Source organism: Conger conger, chromosome 16 (genome assembly GCF_963514075.1).
Source record: "Conger conger chromosome 16, fConCon1.1, whole genome shotgun sequence".
NCBI classification, from domain to species: Eukaryota; Metazoa; Chordata; class Actinopteri; order Anguilliformes; family Congridae; genus Conger; species Conger conger.
This window is the reverse complement of record NC_083775.1, coordinates 20,388,734-20,411,031: the sequence shown is the minus strand read 5'-3', so window position 1 is coordinate 20,411,031 and position 22,298 is coordinate 20,388,734. Positions and strand designations below refer to the sequence as shown.

The following is a 22,298-nucleotide window of genomic DNA, read 5'->3' as shown; positions in this document are numbered from 1 at the left end:
AAACGACAGTGAGACAGATAACAGTGACGATGAATAGGCCCATTAGCTGGGGCGCGAGAGTTAGTGTTGTATTTCTGTACAAGTTTCAGGATATATAAGGAGTGAGCTTTTAGATGTTAAAAAAGGCTCTTTGGACTTCGCTTGACGAGGAGGGCGGGACGGCGTGAGACAGCTATATTTAGGGCATGGGTGGTAATTATATTTTATATTACTTATAAGGTAGAAGGTAGCATTGTTAGGTGATTTAAAGTTATGAGTTTCCTTTCTGTTTCTATAATTCATATAATTATCTCTGTGATGGGGGAGCCATAGGATAAGGTAAAGGCCAAAGAGGATGGATATTTGAAGGGTGTATCTTGACATTAAAACTAGTACATAGAAGTTCAACTTTATAAGTTTTCTTTCATTTTTATGTCTTTTATTTTTCAGTAAGATACTATATAAGGTAGGAAAAAAGTAGAACGGTTTCGGGGTGTTCGTGCCCACAATATTCTAGGAGTAGTTACGTTTATCTCCCTGAAGGGGGAGCTATAGGATAAGGTAAAGGCCAAAGAGGATGGATATTTGAAGGGTGTATCTTGACATTAACATCTGGTGGAAAAGTGAATTAGAAAAACAAAGGGGTTATATGAACCTTATGTGAATCATGTAAATGCACCGGTATACGGTTGAAAGAATATAAAGCAATGTATATGACTAGCAAACTGAAAGATCATATTTAACCTGTGAACTGTATAATTCTATTTACTTGACTACAATAAAATATGCTTAATCATAATTATAATTGAGTGGAATTGAGTCAACTAGAAAAACTACAGTGAATACAGGAGATCATATAACAGTGTTGTGTCACACCACTTCACTTCGAGACTGGGCTGGAAGTTCAGTAGAACTTACCAGTTCTCCAGGACGTTCGAAAGTACTTAAAGGAAAAGAGAGTTCGTCTCCGAGACACCTTCTCAGGGAGGGGTCTGGGCTCACGACACAGTTTTCTAACTATATGCATTGTACATATCTGGATACATATATCCTAGGTTACATTGTACTACATTATATTTTTCTCCCACAATCCCTCCTTTTATCATATAAATGATAACATGTTCAAAGAGAAAAAAAAATGTGTCTGCTTTGCTCATCCGCTCTTGGCTTCTGCGTCGTCGTAGGGTGTGTGGGGCAGTTGCTCGAACACCTTTCGTGATTGTCTTACACATTCTCATCCACATCTCAGAGACTTTTAACCAACCCCTCCAACACTTTGACTTAAAAAAAACAAAAAACATTCCAGTGTTTTAAGGAAATAATACAATATAATACAATAACAATAATACAATTCAGTGCCGTGTAATTCAGTGCTGAGAATATATACAAAATAATGCAATACAGTGCAAATATCATACTTAAGTGTACGTCTTCAGTGTTGTGTTAGTGCAAATTAGTACAGATACTGATACATAGAATAACATAAGATAATCATACTGATATACTGATTCATAAGATAAACATAGAATAACTAGGAATAACTAGGGAAAATATTCTATATAATTCCCCGCTTTGCAGCTGCTAAGCCGCACACACAGCAAGCTTATCCAACATTAATGTGCCTGTTTCGTGCTTCACTCCATCGTTACCCACCTCATTTCAGGTAACTGGAGCCCCTCATTTGTACAGCTTGCAGTGACTGGCGTGTATCCAGGAAGTGCGCTCAGCTACTCGAACAGCCGTCGGAGTCGTGAGCAGGGTCTGGAACGGTCCACGCCACCTTGGTTCGCACCACCTCTTCCTCTGGAAGTCCTTCACCACCACCCAGTCTCCTGGTCTCAGCTGGTGTCCAGGTTCATCTCGAACGGCTGGTTGTGCTGCTTTCACCTGCTTTGAGACAAATCACAGTGCCTTATTCAATGCATGCATTTGCAAACTGCCACAGATATGGGCAGCATGATGGCGTCCAGAAGATTTCTGACCAGGGGTCCATTCTGAATGGTTTTTCCCGCAGAGGTGAGAAATCCTCTGTGTCTCCAAATTGTACCAAAATCATGTACCTGCTGTCTGTGTAAATTGTTACAGCTTTACCTTTTGCCAAATGACACGCTCGGCGAACAATTCTGCAGCTTGGGCAGAAAGGTGACCCGGTAGCCGGGCGGACTCTTGTACTGCATGTTCGGTTACTATTGCATAGCCCACATGATTTTCACCCGTTGTGGGATCCTTTGAAGCGGATCCGTCTTCGAAAAATTCAATATCCGTATTCGGTATGGGTTCTGTTTTTAGGTCTGTTCTGGGGGTGAGGACTTCCTCTAAAACGGAAACACAGTCATGTGCTTCTCCATCTGCTTCTGTGGGAAGAAGAGTAGCGGGATTTAAAACAGTGCATCGTTTCACGACAACATTAGGTTGGGTTGTTAATACATGTTTGTAGTGGAGCATGTGCAAAGCTGAAAGGTGAGCAGTTTTTTGTTTCAACAGTATTTCTGCCACAGCATGCGGAACCAGGACAGTAAGCGGTCGATAAGCCACTAAAGCACAGGTGGCTTCTACAGCTGCAGCAGCCGCTGCAACTGCTCGCATGCAGGCGGGAAGTCCCCAGATTACTGAGTCCAGTCTCTATGAGTAATACCCGACAGGTCGTTGTTTACCTCCATGCTCCTGGAGCAGGACAGCGGACATATATCCGCCCTTCTCTTGTACCGTCAAAGTAAAGTCTTTGTCCATATTTGGTGTTCCTAATGTAGGGGCTAGTTGTAATTGCCCTTTTTTAGATCTAAAAATGCGGCTTCTGCCGCCACAGTCCATTCTAAGGGGTCATGTGACCCTAACTCTATTATATCCTGCAAAGGTTGTGTTCTTTGCACATAATCCATGATCCAGGATCTGCAGTATCCTGTCATGCCTAGAAAAGACATCATCTGAGTTTTAGTCTGGGGTTTGGGTATTTTGAGAATCGTTTTGATTCTCTCTAAGCCCAATGAACGGCCGTCTTTAGAAATGTCATGACCTAGATATCGCACTGTTTCTTGTACCAATTGTAATTCTGCCTTTTTTTCACTTTATTCCCAGTTTCTGCTAGGAATGTGAGAAGCGCCGCAGTTTCTGCAGTGCAATCTTGTTCTATTTCTGAACAGATCAAAAAATCATCAACATATTGCACCAATGTGCTTCTTTGGGGAAAAGTGAATCCTTCCAAACATTCACCTAGTGCGGCAGAGTAAACAGCAGGGCTTTCAACATAGCCCTGTGGCATTCGAGTCAACATATTGTTTCCCTCGAAACGTAAATGCAAACCATGGTTGCGATTCCTGAGCTACAGGAATACTGAAAAATGCATTTGCTAGATTGATCACAGTAAACCAGCATGCTTCACCCGGGATCTGGGACAGAATAGTAGGGGGGTTAGGCACCACAGGGGCTCTAGGAATTATAGCCGAATTTACTGCCCTCAAATCTTGTACGAATCATCAAGTTCCATCGGGCTTTCGTACTGGCAGTATAGGCATATTACATGGGGAACCTGTACACAGCACAATAATTCCTTCTTTTAATAGTTCTTCAAACACTGGCGTAATACCCTCCTCGGCCTCTGGTCGAAGAAGATACTGCCGTTTGCATGGCCTGTAAGATGACTTTGGGGAGACTTCCAGCGGTTTGGCACTTGCCAATAATCCCGCTGATGCTGTATTTGTGGTCCAGAGTTGTTCTGGGACCTGTGCCAGGAGTGTTTCCCTTTCTGAGGCATTGAGAAACAGGGAGGTGCCGTCGTAGGGCCTTTCCCTCCTTTTAACAACTGCGGAAAAACAGGTATGTATTCTCTTACTGAGACTCGACGTACCTGAAGGGAGGCTGAATATTGGCCCCACCCTTTGTTTTCCCAATCTTTGGTGTTCTGACACTGAGCCACCCAAGGGCCCAGGTCTTCCCATGCCCAATCCAAATTATTTTCAATCGAAATATGTGGAACACTTCCTGGTACACAAAACAGCGATTTTTGCTCCTCTGTCAAATTAACAGAAAATGCGGTAGCTTGTGGCCCCATATAGAGATCTCCTATATACACTTGGCCATCTCCTAGCTTACCCAAGAACCCCCAATCTTCCTGCTCTGTTACCGTCATTGTTACGTGCAGTTTGTCTGACGACATCTCATCCCCTGGCGCTTTGCAATATCTCCTTCTCCTATGTATTGCTTCGTTCTTTAGACATGCAGCTGTCGGTGGCTCTGTGATCGCCCATGCATAAATCCATTTTTTATTTTAACGGGCTTTGTCCCTTGTGTAACAACCATTTCTCCGTTTGTACTAATTATACAAATATTAAAAAGTCGAATCAAATCACTTCCTAATAGGTTTACTGGACATGTTTTGGAAAATAAGAAAGAATGATGGGTAGTGGCGTTTTCGCTAACGGTAGGCAACGGCTCAGTGAAATTTTCATAAACAGAACTGCCCCCCGCATTTACGGTATTTATGCCTCTTCCAGACATTGCTGGCTGCGCCCCTTTCCATGCATTCTTACTTATTACCGACACCCCGGCCCCAGAATCGACCATAAAGGTCATGTCTTTCCCATTTACATTTAATTTCCAATTTGGTAAATCTCCTGGTTTACATTAATGTGGACTCACCCGTCTGCCGCATGCTCCATCCACCTTTCCCCCCGCACCTTCATCCTTGTTCGTCTAACTGATCAGGATAATCCACTGTGCCCCGGCCCCGTGGAGCGTGTTGCCATTCTTGCTCTCCTCTTTCACCCAGTCTTTGTATTTCTTGAGACAGTCTCGTGCCCAATGTCCTTCTTCTCCGCAGACATAACAAGGGCCATTTCTGTCTCCGCTTCTTCCAGCCCCTCTTCCTCTCCCCCTACCACATCCTCTGCCTCTTCCTCTCCCCCTTCCACGTCCTCTGCCTCTTCCTCTCCCCCTTCCACGTCCTCTGCCTCTTCCTCTAGCTGGCTGCTGACTCTTCAGCTGTTTCAGTTGGAGGTCAGTCACTTGTACCATTTGCATCTGATGTTTTTTTGTTGTCTTTTCTTTTTTCCATTCTCTTTCTGGAATGTCTTTTAATCCATACTGGAGTTCCCATGCCTCTGCAGTGTGTGAGGCACAGACAGGGGCCCCGTCTGCTGCAGTTCCTGTGGCAGGGAACTGACAGTTTGGTATTGTGCACGGGTAGTTTTTCCGTGGCTGATACGGTAATCCCCATCTGGTGTGGCCCGTGGAGGGTTCGGTGCCTGGTTGGTCCCACAGGGTGATCCTGGGGCTGGTGGAGGGTGTCAACGTTGGTGGCTGAGGGGGCTGATGGGTCCCTCTTCCAGGAGTCTGTAGGCGTGGTGGCGATGGCAGAGTTGGGGCAGGAGCAGGTGGTGTCATCGGTGTGTTGGTGCGGTGTTGGTGCGGTGGAGGTGCGTGAGGAGGTGGACGGGGCACCGAGCAGTCCAGGTCCGTGTCAACCTCGGAATGTTTTAACATGGTTAGTGAGGGATATAAACAGGGTGTGCTTTTCCCACTCGCCCCAGCTGAAAAATACGACGCAGGCTGAGTTTCCCCTTTTTTATCATTATTTCTTTGTTGTCTCGCCTGCCTTTCACGCGCCTCTCGTTCCCATAACTCAAGTCCCCTTAACTACAAAAATTTACAAAAATGTCTTTTCTTAGTACAACTTTCCATATTCTTTCTAACATCCTCTAACCTCTGTGTTGAAAATGTACCATTGAAAGGAAACCCATGTTCCTGGCAAATTTTTAAACCTTCCACAGCTGGTGGTCATTGTTGGTTCCACATTATTCTTAGGGGTCCTGTAAATTTATCACAGCGCACATTTAGCTCCTTCCCGCAACTATTCCCCATTTTAACAATTACAAAAAGGTACCAACCTGAAATTAGTCTTTAAGGCCTTACGAGATCTCCGGTCTCGGACCGCTGCGCCCGACAACGCATAGGCACGCCCTACACCCGGTGTAGGCCGCTCAAGTCTCGTTCTCGTTGCTGTGGGGTTGCCGCTCAGCCTTTCTCCTTCCTCAGTATTTGGATCTCGTATCGCTTTTTCAGACGAGTTAGAGATCCTGCCGACTACGCCAAGTTACTGTAGGGGAATCACATGAAAGTTATCACATGAATACATTACGGTGAAAGCCAATCATCTTCAGAAAGTGTTTCAGTACTTTTCCATCACGCGTTGTACTCCTGGGCCCACATCTGCTCCTTAAGTCATATAACATTTGTTTTGCAATTAACACACTGCTACAGTAACTACAAAGCTTACATTTATCCTCCGTCTTTCCTCCTTAGGCTGGTTAAGGAGGAACCGACCTTGGGTTCGCTTCCTCCTCATTCTTTTCTATCATAACAGGCACCTGAGCGCACCCAACGATGGGAGAGTGTTCTGCCTTGTAGAACCCTCACAGCTAGACCAATGAGGGAATAGCAGTAGGTGAAGGGACGACGAGGTTTTCCCTGGCTGTTGTGAAGTGAATAAGAGATTTTAATTATCATCCTCTGCAGAAGGACAGAGCACAATTATGCTTAAGAATACACTGGGTCCTTTGCCACGGGTCGGATATGGACTGACCTGCCCCATATCCCGCTTACGGCTGGCCTGAAACAGATCAGTAAAATTCCTAATATTCTCAGTTCGTAAACGGGGCCGTAATGTAAGCTTAGTGGTTACTATAGTTTCACTCGTTTATCTGACTCCATTGAAGATATATAATTTAGAAATTTGGGTTTGGAATTTATGCGAACCTCGGGAGTGATTACACTCGACTCGTACCTGCGCAACTATTACTCAATATATGTTCTCGCGATTAACATTATTGCTGAAATCTCAGTTCGGTGTAGAACTCAGAGGCTGAGGGTCCAGTCAACACAATACATGCAAAACTGCCATGATAGTTGCGAGCCCAGGTCGGCGTCGCATTAACTGGGCTCCTTAGAGCTAATTTGGCAGGAACCAGCGCTGTAACACCCAAGGGTTCCCTTCGCACCAAACCACAAGAGCTGTGCGTCACCGACCCATTAATTGGCAGAAACTTGCTGGCCTCACAGCTTAGAACTATCACAACTGTACCAAACTGCCGATCGGTCAGTCTTTGGTCCTCATTTTCCCCCTGAGTATTCAGTTCTAATTTAGCCTGAAAAGGTACAAGATGAATTAGAGTCATGGAGATCACGCAAGTTACAAACAAAATAGTTTATTTGCAGACAGGTAGGCAGTTAGCGTAGAATATCACAGTCAATTACGAATGGACAAATTGAAAATAAAAATGATAGAGTGAAATAGTCTTACCCAGCCTGCTTTCGCTACACACATATACAAAGTATGCACAGTGTGGGAAGTCGAGTGCAATCTTCCCTGATAGGCTTGTCTCCCTGGCTTTTATGCCAAATCATGTGTTTGATCCAGGCGGCAGTGCCATAAATTAGCCTGGTGGGGTTGTCAAATCTAAAATTTAGGCCCCCTCCTTTGGGGTTTGTCAAGCAAGGGTAAATAGATAATTAGATTATTTACCCGAGAGGACATTTCACCGTTTCCAGTTTTACCCTGAGTTCCTGAAACTATGGTTTATTAAACCCTATTTGGTATGGAATGTATCTTATCTAATTCCTTGATTTTACTGGATCACATCCATACCAAACAGATTATCCTAATGTTTTGTTATGGTGCAGTTATCATGAAACCTGCCTCCTGTGTATCCATGTTACACGCAATTCATGTTATTACTACAATGGACATAGTGCAATACAACAAGGATCACATGGGCAATGTTTACAATATTTTACCGGGTCTATTGACCATCTCAACAACAGTTTTGAAGTTTTCATCCAAGAGAGTAGTCCCTGGGGTAATGACAGCAGTGCCCAAAGGAGGGCACTGTGGTACTGCCCGGAGTCTTTCCCCCTGGAAGTGACCAGGTGTGGGGTCATGAGATAGGTCACAAATGTTTTAGGCACATTCTTTTCCCATGAGTTTTAATGGCCCTCATGGCCTAATTGACCTGGAACCACTCATCCACCCACCATATATCTATCCCTTATCTTCTTGGCGTCCATCGTCTGAAACTCCCCAAAAGGTAATACAAACAGCATTGACCTTTGTCCCTTTTGACACATACCAAAACCCCCAGCTCACAGGCTCCTCACAAATGGCAGCCTTTCTTGAGTCACACTTCACCTCCCTCCTACAGCCTTATCTCCTGAAGCTGTGGCCGAGCACTCACCCCTCCCTTATATTTTTGCTGGTTATCTGTCACAAGCACAATTTGTTCTTTTAAGCAGTTTTCTAACTATATGCATTGTACATATCTGGATACATATATCCTAGGTTACATTGTACTACATTATATTTTTCTCCCACACCGTGCACAATGTTGTTCCTTAGATAATCAGAAGTGATAAACACAACAGATTTGGAGATATACTCCATTATGTATTCATACAATTCAGTAGCTGTAACAATCCATACCCCCAGATCTCACACTTCTGGAGAAGATATGAAATGCCTTCTTTATACAGGCAGCCTGGTTCTGCTGTCGCTCACTGAACAGACACTTTTGAAGAACCAGGTTCTGCTTCAGAAATGCTTATCAGACCTGGGCTCTGATATTTTCAGGAACCTAAATTCATCTCCTATGTATCCAATCTTTACCAAACATCCCAAATGGGAATGTTGATGACATTGCACATGAAACAAACAAGTCAATTCTGGTGATGAGGCGTAACCTTCTGTGTTTCCCCTTTTGCTTTTCACCAGGCCATGGCCAGACCGCATATAAAAATGCTCATGGTACCCATACCACATGCTTCATTATGTCACTGTGAATTAACATATCTTCCCTTTTCACATCACAGAACATTTTCCACAGAACAAATGGAAAAAAATCAACATAAAACCAAGACACTTTAATGAGCTGAATGCAGCATTTTTATTTTGATACAATCCCTATGAATGTAGATTACACTGGACTGTTTTCAATTCACATTTGTCCTTAACTTTCAATTGAATACAACACTTTTTATTCTGAAGTTAGAATTGTTACAATTCAAGTTAGTTTCTCAAGTTAGACTTAATTATTACTAACCTATGCTCATGAGGAAAAAATTAATTGTTCTTTTACTTTCGTTTCCACAAAATCAAGGGAGAAAGCATTGTATTCACTGAGTTAAAGCACAGGGATACTGAACAGAGTGAGTTACATATAATTATGTAAATTATGTATAATAATTATGTCTTTTTTTGTGAAAAGCAAGCAAGTCAGGGAGCTAGATAAAGCAGTTCAACCTGGAGTGAAAGAACAGTTTTATCAAACATATCAAACTAGATAATGAAACTAACAGTTCAAAATAAAATAAAATAAAATCAAAGGAAGTAAAATTGGCAGCACAATTTTACTTAATTTTGTAACTACAGTGGGAGCAATAATTATTTGATCCCTTGCTGATTTTTTAGGTTTGCCCACTTACAAAGAAAGGAACTGTGTAGAATTTTACTCATACATGTACATTTTAACATTGAGAGACAGAATATCACAAAATAATCCACAATAACAACATCATATACATTTTATAAATGTATTATTATTGCATGAAATCCCCTACCAATCAGCAATAATTCTGGCTCCCACAGACCAGTTAGTTTTCCATTAAGAAGCACTCATAATCTCAGCTCATTACCCAAAACACCTGTGTCAACTCCTTACATCGTTATGTAGCTGTATAAAAGACACCTGTCCAACACAATCAATCAGATTCCAACCTTTCCACCATGGCCACGACAAAGGAGCTGTCTAAGGACATCAGGGACAAAATTGTAGACCTGCACAAGGCTGGGATGGGCTACAAGAAAATAAGCAAGCAGCTTGGTGAGAAGTTAACAACTGTTGGAGCAATTATTAGAAAATGGAAGAAACACAAAGTCACTGCCAATCTCCCTCGGTCTGGGGCTCCACGCAAGATCTTGCCTCGTGGGATATCAATGATCATGAGAAAGGTCAGGGATCAGCCCAATACTACACAGGAGGAGCTTGTTAATGACCTAAAGGCAGTTGGGACCACAGTCACGAAGAGAACCATCAGTAACACACTATACCGTGAAGGATTAAAATCCTGCTGCGTGCGCAAGGTTCCTCTGCTGAAGAAGGCACATGTACAGGCCCGTCTGAAGTTTGCCAAAGAACACCTGGATGATCCAGAGGAGGCATGGGAGAAGGTGATGTGGTCAGATGAGACCAAAATAGAGCTATTTGGCATCAACTCAACTCGCCGTGTATGGAGGAAGAGAAATGCTGAGTACAACCCCAAGAACACCATCCCCACTGTGAAGCATGGAGGTGGAAACCTCCTTCCCTCAGTGAGAGCACTGAAAATGGGTCGTGGATGGGTCTTCCAACATGACAATGACCCAAAACATACGGCCAAGGCAACAAATGAGTGGCTCAAAAAGAAGCATATTAAGGTCCTGGAGTGGCCTAGCCAGTCTCCAGACCTAAATCCCATCGAAAATCTGTTGAGTTGCCAAGCCACAGCCTCGGAACCTTAAGGATTTGGAGAAGATCTGCAAAGAGGAGTGGACCAAAATCCCTCCCAATATCTGTGCAAACCTGGTGAAAAACTACAACAAACGTCTGTGCTTGCCAACAAAGGTTTCTCCACCAAGTATTAAGTCCTATTGTTCTATGGATCAAGTACTTATTTCATGTTGTTATATGATGTTGTTATTGTGGATTACTTTGTGATATTCTGTCTCTCAATGTTAAAATGTACCTATGATTAAAATTCTACACAGTTCCATTCTTTGTAAGTGGGCAAACCTACAAAATCAGCAAGGGATCAAATAATTATTGCTGCACTGTATGTACAATGCATATAGTTAGAAAACTGCTTAAAAGAATAAATTGTGCTTGTGACGGATAACCAGCAAAAATGTAAGAGGGGGTGAGTGCTCGGCCTCAGCTTCAGGAGATAAGGCAGAACACACTCCCATCGTTGGGTGCGCTCAGGTGCTTGTTATGATAGAAAAGAATGAGGAGGAAGCGAACCCAAGGTCGGTTCCTCCTTAACCAGCCTAAGGAGGAAAGATGGAGGATAAATGTAAGCTTTGTAGTGACTGTAGCAGTGTGTTAATTGCAAAACAAATGTTATATGACTTAAGGGCCCAGGAGTACAACGCAATGGATTCACAATGACACACATGTAATACAAACGGCTCCGGACTAGAGAGTAGACAATTGCAGAGAATCAGGAGATGCAGAGATAGAGAGAGACAGGTGCGAATACTTCGCTGAAACTAAGCAAGTCATCAGTGATAGAATAGGGAGGCGGAGTTACAGAACAGAATTGAAACTGGAGATGCGTTAGTAAGTTAGTTAAGTGATTTAAATTACAAATACCCAAAACTAGTGAATCTTAGTTTGTTAGTTTGACAAACATATTAGTGTGTTAGTATAATTAGTACTGTACAAATTCTATGTTAGTTGGGATTAGTATATTAGTGCTATGTACAAACATGAAATGGAGAGAAAGCAGGAAGTAAGGAATGTAAGATTGGAAGGACGACTGAACCCCGGAACTACCGTAAACACCCGAATAGTGGGGCACGCAGACAAGGGAGTGACTGGGCTAGAAAACATTCAGACTCAGACATCACAGGGGAAGACGAGTGCAAAGACTAACGGATATAAACAGAACACCAGACATGAATATGAAAAATAATAAATTACAAGAATGATGATAATAAACAATGATAAACTAACACACAGAACACAGGAACATAACAATTCTCACATTGGTGTGATGCATTCTCCGTGCTTTGTTTTGCTGCAGTATTAATGAAGTTCGTATTATTGTAGCTCTCCTTGCTGTGAAAGAACTGGGTTCTTTTAAACGAGAAAGGTTGGACCAAAATCCCACCCAAGATCTGTGCAAACCTGGTGAAAAACTACAACAAATGTCTGACCTCTGTGCTTGCCAACAAAGGTTTCTCCACCAAGTATTAAGTCCTATTGTTCTATGGATCAAATACTTATTTCATGTGAAAATATGATATAAAATTTATAAAATTTATATGATGTTGTTATTGTGGATTATTCTGTGATATTCTGTCTCTCAATGTTAAAATGTACCTATGATTAAAATTCTACACAGTTCCATTCTTTGTAAGTGGGCAAAACTCCAAAATCAGCAAGGGATCAAATCATTATTACTCCCACTGTATATTGTGTAATTCTGTCACTTCCTGTTTCACTCGAATATAAAAATGAGATAACAAGCATTTAATATCCTTTTGTCATGCATCAGCATGGGAAAGGCCAAAGAACTGTCAGTTCAGAAAGAGACTGATAATTGACTGTCTGGTAATGGGTACAAATCAAATGCATTAACGGTTAAACATACCACTTAGCACTGTAAGGGCAATAATAAACAAAAAAGTTAAATATATGGAATGGTTGCAAACTTGCCAGAAAGAGGACACAAATGTATATGAAAAACATATATGATATGAAGATGACAGTTTCAGAATTTCAGAGATTGGTTGCATCTTGGGGTCACCAAGTCTCATAAAGAACCATAAAGTGGCACCTCCATACCAACAAACTCCTGGGAAGGGTGGCAGGAAGATCCTTACTGAGCACAAAAAAGAAAAACTGTCAGGTTTGGGGGACAGAGAAGATGCCTGCCATGAAAAAAATGGCAGGTTTAATTAAGTAGGCAGATGGGACAGACAGAGCTTAATCCAATGATCATGCTGGAAAATGATTCCAAATATGAGTGAAAATCCACACAGAAATGGTTAAGTGAAAATAACATCCATGATCTGCAAAGGTAATCTCAGTCTCCAGACTTAAATCCATGAAAAACCTATGGGGCTCCACAGTGGTCTAGGTGCAGGAGCTGCTCCCATTACCATTGCAGGGCTCCAGTGGTATGTCTGCTTGACCCCTCCTCTGAGTAGAGCGTATTCTCATAAGTATTCCAACGCAGACGACCAGCAGCACCAGTATAAACACGGCCAAAACAATCAAAATACGGATGTAGCCTGTAAGTGGAAGAAAATATGCACCGTAACTAAACACAGTCAGAACAGTGGTTGCTGCTCATCAAAATGTCTGGGAGAGGCTAATAATGACATGATCTGTACGATGTCAAAGGCAGTACCCCTTTTTGCAGTATCCGTTTCCTTCACAGTGACGGTGACAGTCTTGGAGGCCGTGTCCAGGTTATTTGTTGCATAGCAGGTGTAGACACCAGCGTTGGCTGATGTTGCTCTGCTGATGCTGACGGTGGCATTACTCTGACACCCTCTGGTGGACACATGTGGATTCTCAGCAGCAGTCATGTTCCAGGTGAGTTCAGGAGTGGGATTTCCCTCAGCCAGGCACTCCAGAATCACTCCCTAGGTTACATTACATTACATTACATTATTGGCATTTGGCAGACGCTCTTATCCAGAGCGACGTACAACAAAGTGCATACCCATAACCAGGGATAAGTTCGCTGAAAGACCCTAGAGGGAAGAACAATTTCAACTGCTACCTGTACAACAAAGATAAGGACAAGGGCCAATTTTCTTTTTTCTTTTTTTTAACAAAGAAACAGACAAACAACAGAGCAAAAGTGACCAAAGTTAACTATCCAAACACTGCTTACCTAGCCAACTAAAAATACCGATACACAAAGCAAGTCACAGAGACAACAATTAAGGTTCACAGGGAGGTAGGGAGGGATGGGGAGAGGTGCTGCTTGAAAAGGTGTGTCTTCAGCTTGCGCTTGACAGTGGCAAGAGATTCTACAGTTCTGACCTCAACGAGGAGTTCGTTCCACCACGGTGGAGCCAGAACAGACAGTAGTTGTGAGCGTGAGGTGGAGGTTCGGAGAGGGGGAGGTGCCCAGCGGCCTGTGGAGGCTGAACGAAGAGGTCTGGCAGGGGTGTAGGGTCTGATGATTTTTTGTAGGTAAGCTGGGGAAGACCCCTTAACTGCTTGGAAGGCTAGCACCAATGTTTTGAATTTGATGTGAGCCATGACAGGCAGCCAGTGGAGGGAAGTAAGCAGGGGGTGACGTGTGAGTATTTGGGAAGGTTGAAGACCAGACGAGCTGCTGCATTCTGGATGAGTTGGAAGGGTCTGATGGCGGACGCTGGGAGGCCAGCCAAGAGGGAATTGCAGTAGTCCAGGCGGGACAGAACCATCGCTTGGACCAGGAGCTGGGTCGAGTAGGGGGTGAGAAAGGGGCGGATTCTCCGTATGTTGTATAGGAAGAACCTGCAAGACCGGGTCACCGCCGCGCAATGTTCTCGGAAAGGGACAGTCTGCTGTCCATCACCACGCTGAGGTTCCTTGCACTGGGTGACGGCGTGAGTGTGGTATCCCCGAGGGAAATGGAGAGATCCAGATGGGGAGAGGTATTAGCAGGGATGAATATAATTTCAGTCTTGCCTGGATTGAGCTTTAGATGGTGGTTGTCCATCCAGCTCTGGATGTCCCTCAGGCAAGCAGAGATACGGGCTGAAACCTGCGTATCAGACGGCGGGAACGAGACGAAGAGTTGGGTATCGTCCGTGTAGCAGTGGTAGGATAGCCCATGTGCAGTGATCACAGGGCCAAGGGAGCGAGTGTAAAGAGAAAAAAGAAGCGGGCCTAGGACTGAGCCCTGGGGAACTCCTGTGGCGAGGGGCCGAGGAGGATGGAGTGATCCACAGTGTCGAAGGCAGCAGAGAGATCTAGAAGAATGAGGACAGAGGAGAGGGAGGCTGCTCGTGCGGCATGGAGTGATTCACTGACGGAGAGGAGCGCAGTCTCTGTCGAATGGCCCGATCTGAAGCCAGACTGATGGGGGTCTAGCAGGGTGTTGTTAGAAAAGAAAGAAGAAAGTTGAGTAGAAGCGGCTCGTTCTATAGTTTTAGAAAGGACAGGAAGAAGAGATAATGGGCGGTAGTTCTGGATGATGGAGGGATCCAGAGTAGGCTTTTTTAGCAGCGGAGTGATGTGGGCCCTCTTCGAGGATGCTGGAAACAGCCGGAGTTGACAAGGGAGGTGACAAATGGGAGAATGTCAGGTGTGATAGTTTGGAGAAGAGAAGAGGGGATAGGGTCAAGGGCACAGGTTATAGGGCGGTGGGAGAGCAGGAGTTGAGAAACATCAGAGTCTGTAAGGGGGGAGAAAGTGGAAAAGGAAGGGATGGGCCTAGAGGGGGGGAAGGGCACAGTGAGGGGGGCGGTGGTTGTAAAGGATCTGCGGATGACTGTGACCTTCTCATCGAAGAAATCAGCAAAGTCATCAGCAGCGAAGGAGGACTGAGGAGGAGGAGGCGGTGCATTGAGGAGAGAGGAGAAAATAGAGAAAAGTTTCCGGGGGTTAGAACTGGTGTTCTGAATTTGTGTTTGATAGTATTTTGCTTTGGCGGCAGTGACAGCGGAAGAGAATGCCGCCAGGAGAGACTGGTAAGTCGTGAGGTCTGAAGCGTCTCTGGATTTCCCCTACTTCCTCTCCGCTGCGCGGAGGCTGGCCCTGGAGGTACGGAGGGTGTCAGATATCCAAGGGGACGGGGGGGATGTGCGAGGCGGCTTTGAGACAGGGGGACAGAGGGAGTCAAAGGCGGAGGAGAGAGTTGAAAGGAGGGTGGCAGATGCAGAGTCAGCGGGGAGTTTGGAGAAGGATTCGAGAGGGGGGAGTGAGGCGGTGACAGTGGTGGCAAAGGAAGAGGGTGAGAGGGAGCGGTTACATTCACCTCCTCCCTCTCCAGCTCAAATGTTGGTGGATCTGGCAGAAAGAGAGACTTTATGTGGTTGTATTATTACAGCAAGAAAATACATCACTTGGATAATTTGGACAACAGCACAATCAACACACAGCAAGCAGTAACCTGTACTAAAAAACAGACCAATCAACAACACCAGGAATCAAGCACACAGCGATGAGTCTCCTGTAATAGAACTCATAGCAATGATTCACTCAAGCATTTGAATTCAGGGCAATAATTAAGCAACAATTTTACATTATGATGAACAAATACAAACATTCCCCTTTGAGGAATCGCCACCTTAATGTGGTGGTGGGGTCGCCGCCCTGTGGGCTCACCACCTGCAGGGGTCGGCATCGGAGTCGGGTGCTTTGCCCAACGGGCAGTAGGCAAAGGCGGGGATCCAGGCGTGCTGATCCTCGGCGTCACAGGTTCTGGGGACGTGTAACATCACCTCCCTGGTGGGGAAGGAACTGGAGCTAGTGCGGGAGGCGGAGTGGTACCAACTAGATATAGTTGGGCTCACCTCCACGCACAGTACTGGTTCCGGAACCAAACTCCTGGAGAGGGGCTGGACTCTGTTCTTTTCTGGAGTTGCTCAAGGTGAGAGGCGCCGGGCGGGTGTGGGGATACTCACAATCCACCGGCTGAGTGGACTGTGTTGGAGTTCCACCCGGGGAACGAGAGGGTCGCCTCTCTGCGACTACGTGTCACTGGGGGGAAAGCTCTGACTGTCATTTGTGCTTATGCACCAAACGGCAGTTCAGAGTATCTGGCCTTCTTGGAGTCACTGAGCGGCATCCTGGAAAGGGTGCCAGCCGGAGACTCCATAGTTCTGCTGGGCGACTTCAACGCTCACGTGGGCAATGACGGAGAAACCTGGAGGGGGGTGATTGGGAGGAATGGTCTGCCTGATCTGAACCCAAGCGGTGTTTTGTTATTGGACTTCTGTGCTGGTCATGGATTGTCGATAACAAACACCATGTTCGAGCATAGGGTAGCTCATAAGTGTACTTGGTACCAGAGCACCTTAGGCCAAAGATCGATGTTCGACTTTGTGGTCGTATCATCAGACCTGTGGCCGTATGTCTTGGACACTCGGGTAAAGAGAGGAGCAGAGCTGTCAACTGATCACCACCTGGTGGTGAGTTGGATCAAGTGGCCGGGGAGGCTGCCGGACAGACCCGGTAAACCCAAAAGTGTAGTGAGGGTGAACTGGGAATGTCTGGCGGAGGCCCCTGTTCGCGAGGTCTTCAACTCCCACCTCCGGAGGAACTTCTCACGCATCCCGGGGGAAGCTGGGGAAATGGAGTCCGAGTGGGCCATGTTCAAAGCCTCCATTGCAGAGGCGGCAAGCAGGAGCTGTGGCCAGAAGGTAATCGGTGCCTGTCGGGGCGGCAACCCAAGAACCCGCTGGTGGACACCAGCGGTGAGAGAGGCCGTCAAGCTGAAGAAGGAGGCCTTTCGGGCTTGGCTGGCCCGGGGGTCCCCTGAAGCAGCAGTCAGGTACCGGGTGACCAGAAGGGCTGCGGCTTCGGCAGTCGCCAAAGCAAAAACCCGGGTATAGGAGGAGTTCGGTGAGGCTATGGAGAAGGACTTTCGGTTGGCCTCGAGGAAGTTCTGGCAAACCATCCGACGACTCAGAAAGGGAAAGCAGGGCTTGTCTCAGGCTGTTTTCAGCAGGGGAGGAGAACTGCTGACCCGGACTGGGGATATTGTCGGGCGGTGGAAAGAGCACTTCGAGGAGCTCCTGAACCCGAACAACACGTCCTCTGTGGAAGAGGCAGAGCCAGAAGACTCGGGGGAATCTGCACCTATATCCCTGGCGGAAGTTGCTGAGGTAGTCAAAAAGCTCCTCAGTGGCAAGTCACCGGGGGTGTAGATGAGATTCGCCCTGAGATGCTGAAGGCTCTGGACATTGTTGGGCTGTCTTGGCTGACACGCCTCTTCAATGTCGCGTGGAGGTCGGGGACAGTACCTGCAGAGTGGCAGACCAGGGTGGTGGTGCCCATTTTCTCTGCATAGCGGTCAGTAACATTTAACCCTACTAACTTTCCTTCAGCAACACCAGGCAGATACCTTCGCCCTTGCAAAATTCTGTCATTGGGTTAGCGTGGGGCTTACAAGTTCTTCAATGACAACGTCTGTATACTTTATATTAATGCCATTTCGCAGACGCTCTTATCCAGAGTGACGTACAGTACTTGACAATACTTTATACATTTGTAATGCACTTAACTGTATAATGTAAAAAGAAATAGTGCCTGCCAAATTCTCCCAGCCGATAGTTTTTGGATCCTGAGATAGTTACATGCAAGGCAAGTGTTATGGCAGTTAGCATACAGACAGACAAAGTGAGCTTGGAAGTACAGTGTGTGAATGATACAGATTTAGTAAAAAAGTGTGAATGATACAGATTACAGTTACAGATACAGCAAGCTTGATCATATTTTTCTCTCACTAACTCTACATGGAGATGTCATCACAATTTCTTTGATTTATTAACAACCTTTTTAACCGTTCACTCCCTAATCAAGAATGACACCATACCACACCAATGCAAAAAAGCCTTCTATCTGGCACGTAGAGCAGGGAACCCAGATGTGAGACCAAGACGGAGAATTCTTTATAATAAGAGTCTTTATTATAACGTAGCTGGTCAGACAGGCAATAGTCAGAATTCCAGCAAACAGGGGTATCAGGAATAATCCAAAGCATAATCTTGGTCACAGGCGAAGGGTCAAAAACAAACGGGCTAAGTAGACAAAAACTAAATCTAGAAACAAATGTCGAGGTGCAGAAATGGGTGGAAAAGCTACGGCTCAGAATCTGACAGAAGGCATAAACAAAACGCAGAAGTCGGGTGCGAAGCAGGTCATAACGGGTATCTATCAGGAAACGCTGGAAGGTATGATAAAGGCACATAACAATCTGGTGAGGAGACATACAAACTGGGGGGTAAATAAGACAGGTAACAAGAGGGAATGGCAATCAGGTGTGGGAAACAATCAGGAAGTGAAACAGGTGAAATAATTGAAGTGACAGGGTGGCTCTGGAGTGCACAGAGGTAACAAAAACACGTCTTTTGCGGAACATGGAGTGGAAATCTGTTGCCACAGGAAACCACAGAGCAAGATGGAACACTGCTGCGAAGAAACTGCCTGGACAAGATATGAAGAACCTTCTTTATAAAGGCAGCCTGGTTCTGCTGTCGCTCACTGAACAGACACTTTTGAAGAACCAGGTTCTGCTTCAAAAATGCTTATCACATCTGGGCTCTGATATTTTCAAGAACCTAAATTCAGCTCTTACGTGCATGCATCCAATCTATACCAAACATCCCAAATGAAATTGCACATGTAACATGTCAATTCTGGTGATGATAGTTATATTCAGAGAGGCGTAACCTTCTGTGTTTCCCCTTTTGCTTTTCACCAGGCCATGGCCAGACTGCATATAAAAATGCTCATGGTACCCATGCCACATGCTTGAGGACCATGCATGTGGCATGGTACCCAAACACTTTTTATTCTGAAGTTAAAATCATTATGATTCAAATTAGTTTCTCAAGTTAGATGAAATTATTACTAACCTATGCTCATGAGGAAAAAAAATATTTCTTACTTTTACTTTAGTTTCTGCAAAATCAAGGGTAACAATTGATTGACTACTACTTTAAAAATCTCATCAACACTCTCTTGGAAACTGGCAAGCAATGTGTCGTTTCTGGTCCCATTCCTTCAGTTTGTTTTGCCGACGTTAAATTTAGCCGGATCCGTCAACTGCACATCTGGCTAAAGGGATATTGCAACGCGCTGGGTATTCCTTTTGCTGAAAACTTTGCAGGTTACTGGAGGAGGAAATATTTATTCAGATGAAATTGCCGACATCAGAACAGAGCTGGCTCTAGCCTTTTTTTAACCAACATTGATTTAGCTACGCAATCTCTCCTCACTCAAAATAAGTGACGTCTGGTGAGTCCGATGCTAATTGATTTTAAACACAGCTGTAATCATTTTACACCGGTTGCGTGTAATTCTTTCCCTATTCCCGTGTTGATTAGAAATACAAGGAATCGATTGCATTCAGCTTATGGGTTAAACCCGTCAAATCTGTTACCTGTACCACATAAACCGCAGACTGCCCCAGGGGCTCCTAGCATTTCTACAAAGTTATCCCTACTTAATATTAGATCGGAAGCCAACAAATCATTGTTAGTTAATGACATGATAATATCCTACAAGATAGATTTTCTGTTTCTTACTGAGACATGGTTAGTAGAAGGCAACAGTAGATTTCCTCAACGAGACAGCAACAGTAGATTTCCGCTTTCTGAATATGTGCCGAACTGGCAAGAAAGGAGGAGTAGCTGCTTTATTTAAAAATGCATTCCAATGCAAAGAGATCACACTTGGTAATTTCAATTCTGTTCAATACCTCAGTGGTATTTACAGACCTCCTAGATACTCCATTGATCACAACTTTTTTTATCATAACAGGGGATTTTAATATCCACATAGATTATAATATGGACAATAATGCAAATTAACTACTTGACACTTTTGGTCTCAAGCACCATGTGAAAGAGCCTACGCACACTCGAGGTCATACACTTGATCTGGTTATGTCTAAAGGTCTCGACATTTCCTCTGTTTTGGTTAAGGACTTGGCCCTCTCTGATCATTACTGTTTCTTTTTTTACTTATCACTCCGGATGTCCAAATAAGTTCTGTTCCTGTTAAGAAAAGGTGCATAAACGAGAGTACTAGTGTTCAGTTTATGGAGGCCATTGCTAGGTTGCCAACCATGAATGCAGAGACAACTGATGTATTTCTGAATAACTTTAACAGCAAAATGTTGAATATGATGGATGTTGTCGCACCGGTAAAAGTAAAAAAAAGCTCAGGGCAGACAGAAAGCACCATGGAGAAACACCATGACAGTGGAAGCCCTGAAGAAAGAATGCAGGAAAGCTGAATGCAAATGGAGAAAAATTAAGCTTCAAATCCACCTTGACCTCTATAAACAAGGCCTTTTTAGTTTTAATTATGCACTATGCAGGGCTAGACAAATACATATCTCTAAGATGATTAATAGGGACACCAACAATATCAGCACTCTTTTTTCGCCAGTGATTGACAAGCTTACAAATCCCCCAAAACAGATAGCCCCAGAACACATTCAGAACTGTAATGAATTTGCTTGCTCTTTTAATGATAAAATCAAAACTATCAGACTGACCATCAACACTACACATCCCTACGATCACCTACAAATAATCTGATAACTATGTCACAGTTTAATATAATTGATTAAAAAAAAACTGTAAAGGAAACAATGCGGCATCTTAAATCATCGACATGCTGTCTTGACTTTTTAAAAAGGCACTTAAAACAGCTGCCATTAAGTCACTCTTAAAAAAGAGAACGCTAGATGCCTAGATGTCTCAAATCTTCCTTTCATAGCTAAAATCATGAAGAAAGTTGTTTTTAATCAACTTAGTAACTTTTTTAATTCCAGTGATCATTTTGGCAAATTTCAGTCAAGCTTCCGACCTCACCACAGTACTGAAAACGGCTCTTACAAAAGTATTAAATGATATACGGTTGAATACTGATTCAGGAAAAAGAATAATAATTAAGTTTTGCTTTTACTAGACCTCAGTGCTGCATTTGACACTGTAGACCATAGAATACTGCTGGACGGGCTAGAAAACTGGGTAGGACTTTCCGGAGCAGCTCTTACTTGGTTCAGGTCTTACTTAGAAGACCGGAGTTACTTTGTCACCATTGGCAGCTATGAATCCGATAGAGAGGCTATGACATGCGGAATTCATGGATCTGTTCTTGGTCTGCTTTTGTTCAATCTGTATATGCTGCCTCTGGGCCAAATTCTACAAAACAACAACATTGATTATCATAGTTATGTGGATAGAATTATCTGTCTCTCTCATCAGATGACATCAGCCCAATAGACTCACTGTGTCAATCTTTAGAGCAAATAAAGAATTGGTTGAGCCAAAATGGAAATTATTGTGTTTGGCAATAAAGACAAGAGAATACCATTCTGTTGCAGTATCGTACCCTACTAACCTTTTCATTGCAGTTATCTATCGTCCTCCAGGGCCCCTGGGAAACTTCCTTGATGAGCTCGACACCCTTCTCAGCTCCTTCCCTGAGGATGGCACCCCACTGATTCTCCTGGGAGACTTCAACATCCACCTTGAAGCCTCCTAGGCTTCTGCCTTCCTACCACTACTCCACTCCTTCGACCACTTCTTTGACCTCTCCCTGCAACACTCTCCTCCAACCCACAAGGCGGGCAATGTCCTTGACCTTGTCTTCGTGAGGAACTGCTCATGCTCCAATTTCAGGGTTACCCCTCTGCATATATCTGATCACCACTTCATCTCATCCTCCCCCCCTCTTCCTACCCGCACTTCCTCAGCCCGCCGTAACCTCCACTCCTTCTCAGCCTCTTCCTTTGCCACCACTGTCACCACCCCCTCCCCCCTCTCGAATCCTTCTCCAAACTCACCGCTGACTCTGCATCTGCCACCCTCCTTTCATCTCTCTCCT

The 22,298-nt window shown here is 44.5% G+C and overlaps 1 long non-coding RNA gene across 1 annotated transcript; it reads left to right on the top strand.

Moving 5' to 3' along the window:
- The first annotated feature begins 58 nt into the window (after window positions 1–58).
- LOC133115178 (uncharacterized) lies at window positions 59–22,031 on the top strand. The gene is made up of 3 exons (XR_009705608.1): window positions 59–192; window positions 1,643–1,995; window positions 21,844–22,031. It is a non-coding gene; the product is annotated as an uncharacterized LOC133115178 (long non-coding RNA).
- The last annotated feature ends 267 nt before the right edge of the window (window positions 22,032–22,298 follow it).